Consider the following 13,750-nt stretch of genomic DNA (forward strand, 5'->3'; position numbering starts at 1 on the left):
GTGTTCCAAAATGTGTTGACGTTTGGCTGTTATTGAGAAAGCAGGGAGGAAAATAATAATAATAATAATGAAACAATCTTAAAATGAAACTATTCAGATCCTTCTCGGGGAAGACAGATCTGTGTTTGTTTCATTAGTACTCCAAATATTTAAGAGTACGCCTGAAACATCTACTGTGTCAACTGGCCTTCAAGTCAAAGCTGGACGTCTGCCTAGAAAGCTCATGATTTGTCCAAGTTCTAGTTGCCAATTAATTACAATTACTAAGCTATTATTATAATTTCTAGAGTATCATCGACGGGCATGATGCTTTACAAAGTACAAGAGGACAGGTCCCTGCCTCAAGGAACTTACAATCTATATAATTCACTGCATGGGGGTGGGGAAGAAGAGGGGGGGAGGTGAATTCAGTGGTAAACAGGGAAAGAATCTGCATTATTTCGGGTACACATGATTAAGTTAGACTGCAATCAGATACCCACTTCTCTATGAGTAAAACCCACTGGGCTCAACGGGACTTTATTTCTGAGTAAACAACCCCTGGATGGTTAAGTCCAGTCAAAGGCGACTATGGGGTTGCGACGCTCATCTTGCTTTCAGGCTGAGGGAGCCGGTGTTTGTCCGCAGACAGCTTTCTGGGTCATGTGGCCAGCAGGACTAACCCACTTCTGATGCAATGGGACACCGTGACAGAAACCAGAGCGCACGGAAACGCCATTTAGCTTCCCGCCGGAGCGGTACCTATTTATCTACTTGCACTGGTGTGCTTTCGAACTGCTAGATTGGCAGGAGCTGGGACAGAGCAACAGGAGCTCACTCCATCACGGGATTCGAACTGCCAACCTTCTGATCAGCAAGCCCAAGAGGCTCAGCGGTTTAGACCACAGTGCCACCCGCGTCCCCTAAAAAAACAACCAAATACTGCAATCGTTGTACTATCAAACACAATGGCACATAAATAAAGCAAATGACAACAAATTCATCAAAACGATTCATGCAATTCAATAAAATCATAGTAATTCAAAAGATCAGAAAATACCACAAATCATTCATCAAAATGAGTAATGCAATGCAACAGTGCCGTGGCAACTTTCCCTTTCATCTGCCTTGTGTTACCATTGATACTTGTCTACATTTCTATCCAAACACAGCTAAGGCTCACCATTTCTTTCCCAATCCTCTTGTGCTTATTTGCTCTTTAGCCATCAGCCACCAGTCGCTGCTCTGGTAGCAGATTCCTACCTGGTTGCCAGCCAATTAATGCAACCACAAAACCAGCCTTCCTTCACAACGTAGACTCAGCAAATCTGGGCAAGACTCAGCACCCAGTAAAGTGGCTGCACTTCCTCTGGGCAGCCATCTGGCAAGTCAGTCTCACTTAGAGAGAGCCGCTGAGAGCAAGTTGCATTGCAAGCAGGCGAAGCGCGTGGCCAGGGGCTCCAGATGGACCCACTGCATGCCAAAATCTGCAAGGATCTGCTCAGCTCAGGTGCCAATTCAGTCCTGGAGAATTAGTCCTTGTCTGAGGACCTTCGGGGGCAGCATGTCTCTGCTCCAACATGCAACAATGTTCCAGGACAGCACTGGGGAATCTGTGGCCTTCCAAATGTTGCTGTATGACAGTTCCCATCTTCCCTGTTCCTATTCTAGAACAATAGGAATGTGTCTGTACCCTGCACAACCCCCTCAATTTGGCATGGACCCATCATCACCATATGGGACAATTGAGAACATCTGTATAAATCACTAACAATCCATCTCTATACCAAACCTGGGTCTTCAGCTGTTTTTGGACTACAACTCCCACAATCCCTGGCCACTGCTAGCTAGGGATGATGGGAGTTGTATTCTAACAACAGCTGGAGGCCCAAATTTGGTATAGACATGGATTGTTAGTGATTTATGATAGGTTAAATGATAAAGGGTAAGGACTTGCTGAATTAAATATCTGAGCTGGAGTACAAAAAGGGAGGTGTGAGGAAGTCAAGAAACTAGTGAATGAAATGTGGCATATGAAAATGTTGACCTTTTTTCTGTTTTGCTTATTGGTGTTTTTATATTCCTTTTTTTCATCTATTTTGTTGACTGCTTATTGTTATGTACTTTCTATATGTTTTGCTTCGTACCTTTTTTTCCTTTTTTCTTCTTCTCTGCTTTTATAATTTTTCTTCGCTTTTGTATTTTGTTTGTGAAACTTTAATAAATATTACTTTAAAAAAAAAACAAATTTGGGAAAGCCTATGCAAACTGGATTGTATCAGTTCAGGTCTGGTGCGTTTATGTAAGGATGGGGAGGGAAATTGTTCCAGTTCAAGTTTAAAGGCAAACATACCAAGTTTGCACCTTCTGAAACATCACACCAACCGAAACACAGCCATACATCAATATTCTTACTTCCTGGAATGTTGCAGTGCGGTTCTCCAGCTGACTAACGTGTATAGAAATGCACATACTAGGGTAAAATGTGCATTAGAATGCACATATTTGAGAAAATTACGTGCAAAAAACGCATTGCATGAGGGGGAAAGTTTTTGGAGACATTCACTGGTGAATTTTCATGAGGCCTTTAATGTGCAAATTGACTGGAAATGCGGGGAATGACCTAGGATTGGGGGGGGGGGGATGCAAAACACAGAGCGAAACCAAAACTTCCAAATCCCTGGTATTATTTCACATGCTCAAATGCTCCCTGAAATGGATGAAGAAGGATCTGTACACATGCAAAAGAAGAGATCAAAAGAAAGGCTGGGCTTTTCATTGAACGCAAATCACTTTGTTGAAATTGGAGAAGTGACTCAAATTCCATCGACTAGAACCCTTCTCCCTAACACCCAGTTTCCCTGTGAAATTGAGGGTTAAGGTGAAATTGAGTTATCGGCCCGAAGTCACCTAGCGGGTTTTAGGCCCAGTAGGGGTTTGAACCCCGCTCTCTCCTTCCAACACCCTTCAGCATTCTTACAGAATTAGGTGACTACCAGGCCATTTCCTTTGCCTTCTAGAAAACCTGGAAAAGTGAAGGGAACAGGGGAAGGAGGGAGTTTGCTCTTTTCTTTCTAATTCTAGTTATGTTGCTTCTCTGCAGAGAGAGGGTCCGAGACAGTCTTGCCTGCCTTGCTTTCCTACATCGTGAGTATTGCTGTAATTTCAGGTTGCCTAAAGCTATAAAAGTAAGTTAAGGGGGAAGGGCCGCCATCTTCCCTTCAACTTTCCCAGGCCCACCAGCCTCTTTCTGGGACATACCTGGAAGGACATGCATTATAGCTTATAGTTTGCAGTCTGGGGATAGGTACTGCCTGTCCAATTGTGAACCACCCTGAGATCTATGGGTATAGGGCGGTATACAAATTTAATAAATAATAATAATTCTTGTCAAATGAATCACAGCTGAACAGCAAACTCAAAAAATACAATTTTTTTAATCTTCCAGAGGACTTGTTATCAGCCGGAAGAGAGAAGAAACCACAATATTATATGCTTGCCTAAAGAGTCCTGGTATGCACAAGGAACCAACGGGAACAGTTCTTTGGGGAAGGATCCGGACCAGCCCAAGACATTTTGCTGCCCAAGGCACAGGACAAGATGTCACCTTTACCTACTCCATGTACAGAAGCAAACCAGACTGGCAGCTGATGTTTGGTTCAACGCTGGAAATGCAGTTGTGTTCTCTATGGCACCCAAGGTCAGCAGGATACCTCTGGGGAGCACAGAGCACATACAGCGGTGTCCCTTACCTGCCCCTCTGCATCTGCCGCCTGAGACAGCTGCCTGCCTAATAGCAGGGCTTCCTTGGGACAGAAAAATCGCTCAATGGCAGAGCACCTGCTTCGCATAAAGAAGACCCCGGCAGGGGCAGACCTTGGTAATATGGTGCCGGGCTTTGGGAAGAAGCCACGATGCTCTGGCAGGGTTCTGGAGCCCTCCCATCTCCTTCCCAAAGCTGGGCAAGAGCAAACTAGGCTTTGGGAAGGACCCTATCAGAGCCCTCACGCCTCCTTCCTGAAGCAAGCACTTACTAAGCTTTGCGAAGGTGGCAGGAAGGCACCCTCTCAGCTTGGCAGCCTGTAAAAGGGTCCCAGACTGTAGGAGAACCATTGCTTCTGAGAATTGACAACACTGAGCGAGGTAGACAATATGGCCTATACAGTGGTACCTCGGTTGAAGAACAGTCCTGTTTATGAACTATTCAGTTTACGAACTCCGCAAAACCAGAAGTAGTGTTGCGGTTTGCGAACTTTACCTCGGTCTACAAACAGAAGCCAAACGGTGGGAGGGCACCGGCAGTGGGAGGCCTCATGAGGGAAAGCGCGACTCGGTTTAAGAATGGATTTGGTTTAAGAACGGACTGCAAGAACGGATTAAGTTCGTAAACAGAGATACCACTGTACAGTTGCGAACAGGATCCGTTCTGGAGGCCCGTTCACAACATAAAAAGAGTGCAACCTGCAGCAGCACGTCTGCGTACACACGGGTTGCAATTTGCCACTTCTGCACATGTGCGTGATGTTATTTTGCGCTTCTGCGCATGCGCGAGCGGTGAAACCTGGAAGTAACCCTTTCTGGTACTTCCGGGTTGCCGCGGGACGTAACCTGAAAGAACGTAACATGAAGCGGACGTAACATGAGGTATGACTGTATTGTATATCTTCCTGTGCTCCCCTTTCTTTCAGCAAAAGCACCAGAAGAATATCTGTCTGTTCTCCTGGCAACCCTGTTGGGACGGTGAGCACAACAAGGCATCCACCTCACACAGGCTAGTCATATACCCTTGCACCCTGCTTAGGCCTTCTTCCTATGACCCAGCCACATTCCTGTGGACTTTCAGGGGAAGCCAACATGGTGTCCATACAGCTGTCTCTGGACTACAGCTCCCATCAGCCCCAGCCAGCCTGGCCAATGCTGAGGGGGCTGACGATCATAGCTAAGCATTGCAGAGCCATCTGGGAATCAATGAATGAAAAATGGAGGGGGCAGGGGAAGAGTACCAGGATACATGCAGGCTGGCAGGGGAAACAGAAAATGCGGGGGATGCAATTTTTTGGCACAAATATAAATGCCCCACTCTTCATCCACAATGCCCCCCAACAACAATCAGTGGCAGCAGGAGCCACCCAAACCGTACGTGTGAATTAACGGAAGATGCCACAAGGCTTGTGTTCTGTTGTTGTCTTGTTTTCCCCATCACCTGTACTGAGGAAGTATTTCGGTGCTGTGACAGTGGTGTTGCTATGGCAATGACTCTTCTATCTACTGGATTGAGTAGGGAGGGGGCACCCTGCACAATCCGAACACACTGCAGCAGTGTGATAGAGGGCAGGATCTGGAGGGAAGTTCTGCTTCACACATTCCTCTGCAGCTCCCATTCATCTCAACAAACCGCATGCCAAAGAGAACCTTCTGGATTCTGTCCAGATATTGTTAACCATTTGTCGACAAAAAGCCTCTGAAGTGGACATATTGTGAACCCACTTTTTTATTATTATAAAAAATTAATACATCTGTTTGTTGGCAGTTCTCCTCCCTACCTTATCTTTTAAAAGCCCTCTGAAGGCAGTATTGAAAAACACCTCCGTCAAATTAAATATAATTAAGTCAATAAACCAAGAGTTAAAATGCCCTTCTTGGGACATGTGTATATTACCTAGTCTGTTGTTCAGCTTTTGTTACAGACAAGCCACCACTTGGAAACAGGAAGAAGAAACTCAATGTGTTTGTTCGAAGGTAAAGAAGCAAAACTTTGCATCTTCCTCCATTCATTCTGAGCAACGACAAATGAGGGTGTCCCTTTTCGTCCGGTCTCCAAAATGGCTATGGTGGTGCAATTGCTAAGGTCTGCTCTAGAAAGTGGTGGTTTTTACTGCCAATTTTACAAAGGGTGTATATGGAAGATGATTGCTGTTCTTGAGACTACAGTAAATGCATTCCCAAGGTAAAGCTGCGTTCACAGTAAAGCTGCGTACGAGTTAGAATCTCTCCCCTGTTTTGGGCTTACAGACTCTCGCACATACACTTCTAAACAGGCAAAGCAGAACGGTGGTGTATGTGCTCTGGAGAACACCTGGGTTGGTGCAGGCCTCAATTTACCTTGACTTCCGGCAAGATCAGAATCGTAGTTAAAAAGGATTGAGATCTTTACGTCGCCTGGAAGGATCGTTTGTGCAAAAGTAGCCTAGGAAGCAGCTGGCCTCTTGAAAGCACCAGGGCCTCTCGCCCTGACCTTGCGTCTGGGAAAAGTTCCCTCAAGTGCTTTATTTTCATAATAAATTATCCAGCCATCAAAGCAGCTCGTAAACAGTTAGTACACATGTCACGCATCTGGGCTTCAATCCAGTCCCCTTCGTTTGTTCCCTCTTCCCCAAGGCAATTCTCATAGGATGTCTCTTCCAATTCCTTTCTAGGGGAGAATAGCAATCCTAAAGGCATCAAAGCTTTTATGGGATGTAACTAATAATATCATAATTTGAGTTGGCCATTGACCTGATTTAATTTTTGGTGCATGCAAACTGAAGATCACTTGCAGGAGAGGACTGACCTCCTTTTAAAATAAACATATTTGCCCATCACCCCCATACCAAAAACACACGTGCAACTTTTTTTCTTGGTTTCTCCCTACAAGGGCCAGTAAAAACTACATATCTGCAAAGAAGATATTAGGGTTGAATGTGCCTGAAATGAATGCAACCCCGGCCAGGGCAACTGAACTTATCTGCAAAGTTCACCTATTAGTAGTATGTGGTTTCTTCCTATCAAAGCGGGACTTCTATAATAATACTATTTACATATTTAGAAGGGGAGAGAGACGATGAAAACAAGGCTGCGAGGAAGGGGTTTGGATACCATTTCTTCCATTAGGCGCAGCGCGATCCTAAGCCGATGCCAATTCCGCCGTGCTTACTCCCCAGTTACGCGCGCGCCTAGGAGTAATCTAGTCAACGTACATTTGCGACGCGGCAGGATTTTTATCAGGATCCTCAACGGCCGCCGCCTGCAACCTGCATTGCCCCATCGCAAGCGCAACTCCCCGAGCCTCCGCTTACCTTCCGCAGCCAGGGGGAAGCAGCAGCGGCCGCCGCAGCAGCAGCACCGGCAGCCAGGAGAGATGACCTTGCAGAGAAATTCCTCATCGGAGCAGCAACCGAGCAGCTTTCCCCGCTCGCAGCCTGGCGCGTAAAAACGCAGACGGAAAGAACCCTCCAGGTCGGGATCCAGGCGCCCAAGCTGCCAGGATGGATCTCAACGCGGGAGAAACCCGGAAAGCCTCGTCTACGAAGGCTCGGATTTTGAGGGAAAACCCACCGTGGGGAGAAGGAGCCACAAGTCGAAAGGGGAGGCAAAGCCGGGAACGCCGCGGCTGCTTGGGTGGCTCCGGCTCCTCCCGGCGCGCATTTGGCGCTGTTGCAGAGGGCGGCGCAGGTGCCTCCGGGGGGGCGTTTCTAGTCTTGGCCGGGCGGACGGGGAGGCGGCTGCTTCCGCTGCCGGCGGCTCCCGGAGCGGCTGTGCCCGTGACCGCCTTCCGAGCAGCCGCTCCTCCAAGGTGGCCCGCGAGGTGGGAAGGCAAGAGGGAGCCGCGCGCCCGCGCCCGCGCGTCACAGGCGCGCGTTGCTGGCTGCGCCGGCAAGGAATCGGGGCATTCAGAGCAGCTCCGGGAGGCGGAGCAGGAAGGCCTCTCGCCCCGGTTGCCTCTCTGCCCGGCGCATTTCTCAAAGAGCTTCCTGCTGCTGCAGGAGAGAGGAAGACACAGCAGCTGAAGTTTCCGCCCGTCTGGGGCCAGATTTTCGTTCCTCCCCGCCAAGTGCCACCCAGCATCGCCCTTCTCTTCGTTCCCATTTTGGGGACGCAGCTCAGTTGTAAACTCTCTTGGACGCCAAAGATCGGCAGCGATGGAAACGTGGAGAGTGCTCCTGCCCATGTGCAGAGTGTCATCCACCCCACCACACTCACACCTTGCTACATACCCAGAGCCAGCGCCCCCAGTTCAGAGTACAGTGGTACCTCGGGTTACATACGCTTCAGGTTACAGACGCTTCAGGTTACAGACTCTGCTAACCCAGAAATATTACCTTGGGTTAATAATTTTGCTTCAGGATGAGAACAGAAATCGTGCAGCAGCGGCAGCAGGAGGCCCCATTAGCTAAAGCGGTGCTTCAGGTTAAGAACAGTTTCAGGTTAAGAACAGACCTCCAGAATGAATTAAGTTCTTAACCCGAGGCACCAGTGTAGATGGCTCAGTGCAGACAGCTTCCAGCAGACAGGAAACCTGGTGTTAATGGCCTGTTCGTTTTTGGTGTTAAATATTGCAGAAGGCTGAAGCCTCTCTGTTCTATCAATCAGGGGTGCCAGATTGAATAAAATTGGGGGGGGGGGTAAACCCCGCCCTGCACAATCAAATCACCTGATGCAGTGCACCCACAGCATTTGAATGGCAATGCCCATCAACTTGGGGTGGGGGGCAGTTCCCTCAAATATTTTATTGAAGGGGTGTGTGTGAAGAGACCATGGCAAGCAGTCTACTGATGAAATGCTGGGGTGTCTTGTGGTGGGTAAGTAGACCAGCTTTCTGTGAAGACAAATGTAAAATCATAAAAGATAGACGCTTAACACGAATTATATGACACTATCAATATACATGGTACTTCACTTGCACAGATAAAGGCTTGTAATAACTCACTATTGATAATAATGAATAAGAAGCAAAAGGGTATGTGGAAGAAAGACCTAGAAACACTAGTGATGACCGTTTGGATTTGCTTGTGCAATTTCTGTTTCTGACCTTGGGCGAATATGTGAATTGTGGCAATTTCCACTCCTGTTTCCATTTCTGACAGAAATCTGCAACATCCCTACACCTCTTGCACCTCTGTTGTTGTGCCATTGCAAGAAGGTCGCCCTTCAGCCACCTGTGAGGTCAAGGGAATATTCCTCTCCGTAAAAATGACATAATGCCTCTTTGCAAGTACAGTGGTACCTCGGGTTAAAAACTTAATTCGTTCTGGAGGTCCGTTCTTAACCTGAAACTGATCTTAACCTGAGACACCACTTTAGCTAATGGGGCTTCCCACTGCCGCCGCACCGCCGTCGTGTGATTTCTGTTCTTATCCTGAAGCAAAGTTCTTAACCCGAGGTACTATTTTTGTAGCGGAGTCTAACCTGAAGTGTCTGTAACCTGAAGCATCTGTAACCCGAGGTACCACTGTAGAGAACTGTCAGACCATGGACCAAGTGCAGGGTACAGCCTTCTATGGCCTCCACCTGTTTGCTTCTTGAACTAAGCTTCATCTGTGGGAAAGCTTTTAAAAAGTGGTAGCCACCCATCACAACCTACAATCTCAAGTGGTACAGTCTGCTCTGCCACCTCATTCCATTGCACGTGCAGAACACGCCCAAGCACTGCATCTAACTATTCACCAAGCTTGAGATTCCCATGGTGAGAGAAAACTAAGCAAGGCCTTCCAAGGAGAAGGAGAAGGAGAAGGAGAAGGAGGAGAAGGAGAAGAGGAAGAAGAAGAAGAAGAAGAAGAAGAAGAAGAAGAAGAAGAAGAAGTAGACGACGACATTCAGGAGGGCAGGGAACACATTTTAGCAGGCTTTCCCTTCAGCCTTCACCCGAATGTTACAGGGATCAAAAGGGCAACAGCAGAACTTTGAATTGAGCCCACAAAGTCACCAGTAACTTAGTGTAGCTCCTTCACAATTGGTCTCATTTTCTCAGCTGGTACCAGTCACCAAATTCTGAACCAGTGGCAATTTCTGAGCAGGCCTGCGCATGTGGTGTCATCGGTGTGCGATGGCATCTTGCAGAGCGCAGGTCAACAAGACGGGTCTTTGCGCCAGGGAGGTTGCAATCTACAATTTGACACAGAGGAAACAGCAGAGGGAGGGGAGGGGAGACGGGGATAAGCAGGGAAGGAATATGCAATTGCTCAGGATTAATTTAAGGGCATTAGGCTTAATTATAGGTTGAGTTGCAGGAGGGCGTGGGAAATTGAGGGTTGAGCCAAAGTCTTCACGGACAAGGTGGATTTTGAGGAGGTATTTGATGGAAGAATGAGAGGTGGCGTTACACAGGGGTTCTGGGAGGCAGTACGGAACAAAGGGAAAGTCGCTTGAGGGTGTGGAGACCTTTGGCTGGTGGAGGCTGGTAGTGAACAGCAAAGGTCTCTTCAAAGGCAGCTTCCGTGCACTGCCATAATCTAATCTAGAGGTTACCAAGGGGTGTGTTAGTTCAGCTGCAGCTGGTGAGTTTATGTTCGCAATCTTAACAAATCACATCCAGTCTGAGTCGCTTCCCTAATTTGGTTCAGAGTGTGGTGAACTTGCAGGATTTATAATAAACTTTGGGTGGCTGGATAGAAAAATCTGCAGTGTGTGAAATACTTGTTGTATTCCAGCTTCTTGGACATGACCTTGAGTTGCATCTATGTATGCTTCAGAATTTCTTCATCTCACCCCACCCCACTAACAAGCTCTTTGGCTGTCTCCAAATTATGAAAATGGAAAACCTATTACACAGCCTGCCATCAGAAGTCTATTTATATCTCAGCAGCATCTATAAACACCAGCTTCAGTTTATGTAGTAGAATCTATTCTAGGATTTGGCTAACAGAGATGAATTTGACAAAGAGATATCCAAGGCAATAATTACCCTAGGTTTATTCAGAAACTTGCTAACAACCAAAAATGGTTTTCTCTGCAAGGCCTTTCTGCGCACAAAAAAAGAGAAGTTTCTCTTATTCGTGCATACTTGCACTCTAAACCAAAACTCAAAAGTGCCACTAATGTGAAACTAGATGAGGTATGAGGATATGCTTAATAATAATAATAATAATAATAATAATAATAATAATAATAAAATTTATTTATATCCCGCCCTCCCCGGCCGACGCTGGGCTCAGGGCGGATAACAACAATAAAATAATCCAACATTCTAAAAATATTTCATTATAAAAATTAATTAAAATCAAATTGATGGCAACCGTTAAGCAAAATTCTGTGCAGATTGCCAGAGGAGGGATCCTTTCCCCAATCACCATTTCCCCTCTAAAAATCACTCAGCAGCTGCCTTTATAGCAGAGATACAGACATGCATATGTTTCCTCCTGTAGGCGGAAAACCAACAAGGAGTGGCAATTTTGAGCAAAAGCAAGTCAACAACAACGGGTGGAGGGGAAAGGGTTAAGCCTTCCAGAGAGCCTTCTAGTTTTGTAAACAAATATGTTAGAAGAAAGATGCAAATGACTTCATGCCACATCTAGTTTGGCCCTGGATTCAGCAAGGCTTAGGGTATATTCCATCTGTTAACACAAGTTCCCAGCCACTGGGTTTGATGAGGGCCATAAATGCAGGGTGATGGGCGTGAGATATATTTTCAGAGGAGAAGCATCAGATGGGATATAGTCTACAGCTCTCCCCATGGCTCTCCCTGTTCCCCTGCAACCCCTCCTGCCTAGCTATTTTGCCCACATCCCCTTGACTCCCAGTTCCAGAAATAAGTCCGGCTGCAGTGAAACAGCTGGGAAGATGGGTTGGTTGGGGGGATGACAGGTGAAGAGACGGGTTAAGCAGCCCCACATTACTTGGCCATTTCTATCCTGGAAATTGTCACACTCCTCTGCACACATGGGTTTGGGAACCTCTCTGGCAATACAGTGGTACCTGAGGTTACAGACTCCACTAACCCAGAAATAGTACCTCGGGTTAAGAACTTTGCTTCAGGATGAGAACAGAAATCATGCACCGGCAGTGCGGCGGCAGTGGGAGGTCCCATTAGCTAAAGTGGTACCTCAGGTTAAGAACAGTTTCAGGTTAAGAACAGACCTCCAGAACAAATTAAGTTCTTAACCCAAGGTACCGCTGTATAATGTATAGCTTTGCCTAGAGCCATAGCTACCGGGGGGGGGGGGGGCTAACTGGGTTTTTTTTTTTGCCTCAGGTATAACCTCCAGAGGGGTGCCACTGAGGCTCCCAGCCTCTGTGTGTGTGTGTGTGTGTGTGTGTGTAAAGTGTGCATGGAATTTCAGACAATCCTGAGCAGGTTTAGTGGGCCTTGTCTTAGAACTGCAACTGTGCAGCCTGACATGTTAATTTCACTGAATTCAATGGCAATTTGTCCCTAATAAGTGTGTTTAAAATTGCAGGCTGGTGGAGCCTGGTCTGGTAAAACCTAGTTTTTCTCTACCTGGAGCCAGACATAAAGTTTATTCATTGTGGCACATTTATGACTTGCTTTGCAGTTAAGAAAAGGCTCAGGTCTTGCTACAGTCTGAACTTGCATTCAGCTACCTTAGGCGTAGGGTTGTATGGCTCTGTTTCAGGAGTTATTATCCACTGGTGCAAAGTGAGGAAGGGTTTGTAGCTCCACGGTCGAACATATTTGCATGCAGAAGGGCCCAGTGTCAGTCCCAGGCATCTGCAGGCAGGGCTGAAAAACATTCCCAACCCGAAACCATGCAAAGGTGCTGGTGCCAAACATATTGCTTTCCTTTGGACCACATCAGTGAGGTCAAGGGGGGATGTCTTTGTCGACATGCAGAGGGCCAGGAGGCCAGCTGGCTAGCCCCAGCTGGGCCGTCTCCTTCCAGCCATCCCGCTGCGAAGACCATCGGCCTCTGTTCCGACGTAAATCAGCCACCCAGGCTTCTGAGCCAGGGCACACTATCAGCTGATCGAACTGCGCACACAGAATAGGCGTGAGGCTTGTGAAAGCATACTACAGCTACAGATTTATTAAGCATAAATCAGGACAAAGAAACATGTCGTCTCTCTCTCTTCATCTTCTCGGAGAGAACTGGAAAAAGCAAAAGCTATACACATAACGGAACTTCCCAGCAAGCTGTGCTGGAATGTGAACAGACACGTGACACGCAACAGTCCCAAACGTCTGCTCCTTAAGGTGGAATAGAAATCTCAACTGTCTTCTCATCTGGGCAGCCCAGGACCTCGATACACGCTGCCCAGGCTTGCACCCTGTGGTGGTCACCTCAGTGTTGCTAGCACAGCTGTTTGACTTCACCCCCGGAGGCGCACTCCATTGTCTCTCATTTATAGGGTGATTGTAAACAGCTACCTGTTTACAACAGGGTATTTTACTTACTTACTTACTTACTTACATTTATATCACACCTTTCTTCCCAGTGAGCTTTCCAAAACAATATGAGAACAGAAGCACAGCCATCCTTTAAAGTTTGCAATGCTCTGAGCTTTGCAATGCACTACTCCAGCCATTTAATGCCTATAAAAAATGCATATACTTAGGTCAAGTGTGACTAAGTGGAGAGGTTCTGTGATGGCAGGCTGAAAGACGGAGCTTCGGGGGGTATGGTGCTCCCTTTTAATGTCTGTAGTGCCATTTATGTAAAATCCACACACATACGATTAAAACAGAATGTTGTTATTGCTTGATGTTTACAAATTATATGCTAGTTGCCTCTGCACAAGTCCTTTGTTAGGAGTCCTCTGCCGTGGCCGCAGGAACGTCCTAAATAAAGAACTTTAAATACATATAAAAGAATAGTGAATTTTTTTTGAAGAGTTACAGGAACAGGGAGACTGACCTTGCACTCTTAAGATAAATATAGCTAACTTGTGAAAGCATGTTGATAAGTCTTGCTGTATTTGGTATTTGCGGGGCATGAACAGATTAACTTTGCAATTCCAACAATCACACTAAGCTGCAAGAAGTCAGGGCAAGAGGTGGCTTTGCCAGAAATGAGATCTGGGACTTGGCCGCTGACGGGGTGGTGGAAGAAATAACTGG

General features: G+C 46.8%; 1 protein-coding gene and 1 long non-coding RNA gene across 2 annotated transcripts in view; both read right to left on the reverse strand.

The window, feature by feature from the left end:
- The window catches only part of GPRIN3 (GPRIN family member 3), a 40,801-nt gene extending 33,239 nt beyond the window's left edge, over window positions 1-7,562 (reverse strand). Inside the window, exon 1 of the mRNA XM_083458704.1 lies at window positions 7,035-7,562. The gene's annotated coding sequence lies outside the window, so the exon portion shown is untranslated. The remainder of the gene's footprint in view (window positions 1-7,034) is intronic.
- Window positions 1-9,454, reverse strand: part of LOC310686050 — a 317,292-nt gene extending 307,838 nt beyond the window's left edge. The window contains exon 1 of the long non-coding RNA XR_014515681.1: window positions 7,990-9,454. This is a non-coding gene — a long non-coding RNA (uncharacterized lncRNA). The remainder of the gene's footprint in view (window positions 1-7,989) is intronic.
- Between the last annotated feature and the right edge of the window lie 4,296 nt (window positions 9,455-13,750).

This window comes from Podarcis liolepis, assembly GCF_965112155.1.
Source record: "Podarcis liolepis genome assembly, chromosome: 9".
NCBI lineage: Eukaryota > Metazoa > Chordata > Lepidosauria > Squamata > Lacertidae > Podarcis > Podarcis liolepis.